The sequence below is a fragment of the Bubalus kerabau genome, chromosome 1 (genome assembly GCF_029407905.1).
Source record: "Bubalus kerabau isolate K-KA32 ecotype Philippines breed swamp buffalo chromosome 1, PCC_UOA_SB_1v2, whole genome shotgun sequence".
Taxonomy (NCBI): Eukaryota; Metazoa; Chordata; class Mammalia; order Artiodactyla; family Bovidae; genus Bubalus; species Bubalus kerabau.
The window spans coordinates 177,495,799-177,501,699 of NC_073624.1; the positions used below are offsets into that span (position 1 = coordinate 177,495,799).

A 5,901-nucleotide genomic window follows, 5' to 3' on the forward strand; every position below is an offset into this window, starting at 1 on the left:
GCCTTGACTAGACGGACCTTTGTTGGCAAAGTAATGTCTCTGCTTTTGAGTATGCTATCCAGGTTGGTCATAACTTTCCTTCCAAGGAGTAAGCGTCTTTTAATTTCATGGCTGCAATCACCATCTGCAGTGATTTTGGAGCCAAAAAAAAAATAAGGTCTGACACTGTTTCCTCTGTTTCCCCATCTATTTCCCATGAAGTGATGGGACTGGATGCCATGATCTTAGTTTTCTGAATGTTGAGCTTTAAGCCAACTTTTTCACTCTCCTCTTTCAGTTTCATCAAGAGGCTTTCTAGTTCCTCTTCACTTTCTGCTATAAGGGTGGTGTCATCTGCATATCTGAGGTTATTGATATTTCTCCCGGCAATCTTGATTCCAGCTTGTGCTTCTTCCAGCTCAGCATTTCTCATGATGTACTTTGCATATAAATTAAATAAGCAGGGTGACAACATACAGCCTTGATGAACTCCTTTTCCTATTTGGAATCAGTCTGTTGTTCCATGTCCAGTTCTAACTGTTGCTTCCTGACCTGCATATAGGTTTTTTCAAGAGGCAGGTCAGGTGCTCTGGTATTCCCATCTGTTTCAGAATTTTCCACAGTTTATTGTGATCCACACAGTCAAAGGCTTTGGCATAGTCAATAAAGCAGAAATAGATGTTTTTCTGGAACTCTCTTGCTTTTTCCAAGATCCAGCTGATGTTGACAATTTGATCTCTGGTTCCTCTGCCTTTTCTAAAACCAGCTTGAACATCTGGAAGTTCATGATTCATGTATTGCTGAGGCCTGGCTTTGAGAATTTTGAGCATCACTTTACTAGCATGTGAGATGAGTACAATTGTGCAGTAGTTTGAGCATTCTTTGGCATTGCCTTTCTTTGGGATTGGAATGAAAACTGACCTTTTCCAGTCCTGTGGCCACTGCTGAGTTTTCCAAATTTGCTGGCATATTGAGTGCAGCACTTTAATAGCATCATCTTCTAGGATTTGAAATAGCTCAACTGGAATTCCATCACCTCCACTAGTGTTCATAGTGATGCTTTCTAAGGCCCACTTGACTTCACATTCCAGGATGTCTGGCTCTAGGTGAGTGATCACACCATCGTGATTATCTGGGTCATGAAGATCTTTTTTGTACAGTTCTTCTGTGTATTCTTGCCACCTCTTCTTAATATCTTCTGCTTCTGTTAGGTCCATACCATTTCTGTCCTTTATCGAGCCCATCTTTGCATGAAATGTTCCCTTGGTATCTCTAATTTTCCTGAAGAGATCTCTAGTCTTTCCCATTCTGTTGTTTTCCTCTATTTCTTTGCATTGATCGCTGAGGAAGGCTTTCTTATCTCTTCTTGCTCTTCTTTGGAACTCTGCATTCAGATGCTTATGTCTTTCCTTTTCTCCTTTGCTTTTTGCTTTTCTTTTCATAGCTATTTGTAAGGCTTCCCCAGACAGCCATTTTGCTTTTTTGCATTTCTTTTACATGGAAATGGTCTTGATCCCTGTCTCCTGTACAATGTCACGAACCTCAGTCCATAGTTCATCAGGGACTATAGATCTAGCCCCTTAAATAGATAGATAGATCTAGATCTATCAGATCTAGTCCCTTAAATCTATTTCTCACTTCCACTGTATAATCATAAGGAATTTGATTTAGGTCATGCCTGAATGGTCTAGTGGTTTCCCCTACTTTCTTCAATTTAAGTCTGAATTTGGCAATAAGGAGTTCATGATCTGAGCCATAGTCAGCTCCCGGTCTTGTTTTTGCTGACTGTATAGAGCTTCTTCATCTTTGGCTGCAAAGAATATAATCAATCTGATTTTGGTGTTGACCATTTGGTGATGTCCATGTGTAGAGTCTTCTCTTGTGTTGTTGGAAGAGGGTGTTTGCTATGACCAGTGCATTCTCTTGGCAAAACTCTATTAGTCTTTGCCCTGCTTCATTCCGTATTCCAAGGCCAAATTTGCCCGTTACTCCAGGTGTTTCTTGACTTCCTACTTTTGCATTCCAGTCCCCTGTAATGAAAAGGACATCTTTTTTGGGTGTTAGTTCTAAAAGGTCTTGTAGGTCTTCATAGAACCATTCAACTTCAGCTTCTTCAACATTACTGGTTGGGGCATAGACTTGGATTACTGTGATATTGAATGGTTTGCCTTGGAAACGAACAGAGATCATTCTGTCATTTTTGAGATTGCATCCAAGTACTGCATTTCAGACTCTTTTGTTGACCATGATGGCTACTCCATTTCTTCTGAGGGATTCCTGCCCACAGTAGTAGATATAATGGTTATCTGAGTTAAATTCACCCATTCCTGTCCATTTTAGTTAGCTGATTCCTAGAATGTCGACGTTCACTCTTGCCATCTCCTGTTTGACCACTTCCAATTTGCCTTGATTCATGGACCTAACATTCCAGGTTCCTATGTAATATTGCTCTTTACAGCATCGGACCTTGCTTCTATCACCAGTCACATCCACAGCTGGTTATTGTTTTTGCTTTGGCTCCATCCTTTCATTCTTTTTTTTTTTTTTTTTTTTAAATCAGGGTATTTATTTTTTCTCCAAATTCCTGGTTTAATAAGGTCTTGTTTATTTTGAGAAAAAAGGTCCCAAACATCAGGCTGTTCACAAAAATAACCCACAGTATCAACTTTAGAAAACAAATCTTAAGACTATTACACTAGTTATTTTTCTAGAGGATGCATTTAACATGCCAACTCTCATTCACAAAAATACATTGTTACATTTGTGTTGAACAGCCCCACACAGCACTCTTATGTGGGGTATAACACACATACCTCTAACTCAAAGCTGCTCTCAGGTTCTACTCAACTAATGAGACTGCCTTTGTAGTTAGGGAAGGAACTATTGTATGAATGGAAAGAACTGTACTCCCTGTGTAACAAGAGATTATTTTGGAGACAGTTGATAAAAACCATACATCCTTTTTATTGTTAAGTCATAAAGAGGTATCAAAATTAAAAGCAAAATTACAGGGTAAGACAACGTAACTACTAGGAGGGTCAAAGGAAGTGAAAATGGGACTAGGCGCAGGGCAATATGAATTAATGAACATGGGAAGGACAAGGATGGGGAGAACAGTGAGCATGTGCTGAAGATACTAAGGGAGAGGATCTGGTGAAAATTTTGATCTTAGACAAGCGCCTAGGTAAAGAAATAATGGGACAAGATTTCTAAACCCCGCTATGTGCTTAAGAGTCATCCTCGCCTTGGCGCTGTCTCTGTCATCCTCTCCTTCCTCAGCCTCTTTTTCATCATCCTTCATCAACTCCAGCTCCTTGTTTGCTCTGTTCCTTTTCAATTTTTTCCAGTAAAGAATCCACTTTTTGTTTTATCTGGGTTAACTCCTTCTTAATGGTCTGAAGGTCATCTCCTTTCAACTTTCCAGACTTAGAAGAAGATCCCCGCTGTCCACTCTTAGAATTGAAGCCACTTTTGCCCCTTCGTGAGGTGTTTCCTGATACACGCTGGCATTTTGAGGGCACTACAGCCCGAGCAATAGGAGGAGGAGGAGGAACACGTGCTGGGTAACTGTATATCCTGTCGTAATAATCTCGTTGAAAGTCATAGTCCAAGTCAAAAGATGAGCTGAGTAGAGGGGACGGAGAAGGGTGTTCTGGTACTGACCCGTACATCTCTGCTGTAGATCGTTTCACACCTGCTTTTCCTCGGTTCACTTTTGGCTTTGCAGCCAGATTAATATCTAAAACCTGGCCAGCAATCATTCTGCCATCCTCTCCTGCCACAGCAGCCCGGGCATTTCTCTCATTAACATACTGAACGAAGGCAAAGCCCTTATGAACAGAGCAACCCACGATTTTGCCGTATTTTGAGAAGATTGCCTCCACGTCAGATTTCTTTACCACAAGGGTATTGAGATTCCCGATGAATACATGGGAGTTCATGGAGCGAGGATCCGTCTTGTTGGTAACATTGCTGGCCATTGTCTTTGATGATACGGTGCCTCACAAAGCTGAAAAATGTAGCTGAAGATCAAAAAAATCTCACAGGAGGGGGAAGGGAGAAGAGATTCGATTCTGAATCTCCTACCCCTGGATTCTACGTGGAGAAGCTGATTGCTGCTCGAGGTGGGCAACGCCCATCCTTTCATTCTTTCTGGAGTTATTTCTCCACTGATCTCCAGTAGCATATTGGGCACCTACTGACCTGGGGAGTTCCTCTTTCAGTATCCTATCATTTTGCCTTTTCATACTGTTCATGGGGTTCTCAAGGCAAGAATACTGAAGTGGTTTGCCATTCCCTTCTCCAGTGGACCACATTCTCAGGCCTCCCTATCCATCACCAACTCCTGGAGTTTACTCAAACTCACGTCCATGGAGTCGGTGATGCCATCCAGCCATCTCATCCACTGTCGTCCCCTTCTCCTCCTGCCCCCAATCCTTCCCAGCATCAGAGTCTTTTCCAATGAGTCAACTTTTCGCATGAGGTGGCCAAAGTATTGGAGTTTCAGCTTCACCATCAGTCCTTCCAATGAACACCCATGACTGATCTCCTTTAGGATGGATTGGTTGGATCTCCTTGCAGTCCAAGGGACTCTCAAGAGTCTTCTCCAACACCACAGTTCAAAAGCATCAATTCTTCGGTGCTCAGTTTTCTTCACATAGTTACCCATGCTACATAGTTAATCCTTGTTATCTATTTTATGTATAGTAGTGTGTATCTGTTAATTACATACTCTTAGTTTATCCCTCCCCCCTTTTCCCTTTGGTAACCATATGTTTGTTCTGTGAGTTTGTATTGTAAATAAATCCATTTGTATTCTTTTTTAAATTCCACATGTAAGTGATATCATAAATATCTGTCTTTCTCTGCCTGACAATTCACTCAGTATTACAATCTGTAATACTGATAACATGTAATAGCATCCATGTTGCTCAAATAGCAATATTTCATTTTTTTATGAAAAAGGTTTTTTTTTTGCATGTATCTGTAGATCTTAAACCTTGCAGCTTTATTTCTCAATCCTTTTTCATTATTACCCCCAAGCAACTGTGTTAGACAATTTCCTAACTGTCCCTCCATGAAATTTAATATCACAAATATTCTCACCCTATCTATCTATCCATCTATATTCATATATATGTTGTATATACATCTGTTTATTTTTTCTTCTTCCCCAAATCAATTTTTGCCCTTGTGGAGGTAAAATATTGCTTCCATTGAGGACATGTACCTTTTAGTATTTTATTGTGTGAATATACCACAACAACTCATATATCCAGTCTGTTATTGATGGACATTTTTTGCCAATCCAATACATGCACTTTTCTGTTGGGATAACCTTATAAATGGGAGTGCTGGATTATAGGTAATGCTTATGTATAGTATTAGTAGCTATTACCAAACCATTTCCAAAGAGTTGTACCACTTTTATCCTCCCACCAGCAGTGCGTGAGCACTCCAAATCCATGACAACATGTTATCAAACTCAGGTCCAGCTCCTTGCCACTCAAAAGCCAATACTCAATATTTGTTTTTCTCTTTCTGACTTACTTCACTCTGTGGAATCTGAAAAAATTGGTATAGGCGATCTTATTTACAAAGCAGAAATAGAAATACAAATGTAGAGAACAAACCTGTGGATACCAAGGTGGAAAGGGGCAGAAGGGATGAGTTGGGAGATTAGGATTGACATGTATACACTGTTGCTACTGTGTATAAAGTAGATGACTAATGAGAACCTACTGTATCACACAAGGAATCTAGTGGATGCTCTGTGGTGATTCAAATGGGAAGGAAAGCCAAAAAAGAGAAGATATATGTATATGTATAGCTGATCCACTTTGTTGTACAGTAGAAAGTAACACAACAATGTAAAGCAACTATACTTCAATCACCAGTCCAAGCTCGATGCATGATACTGGT

General features: G+C 40.3%; 1 pseudogene; it reads right to left on the reverse strand.

Moving 5' to 3' along the window:
- Positions 1 to 2,543: 2,543 nt before the first annotated feature.
- LOC129641959 (heterogeneous nuclear ribonucleoproteins C1/C2-like) lies at positions 2,544 to 4,110 on the reverse strand (annotated as a pseudogene).
- Positions 4,111 to 5,901: the final 1,791 nt, after the last annotated feature.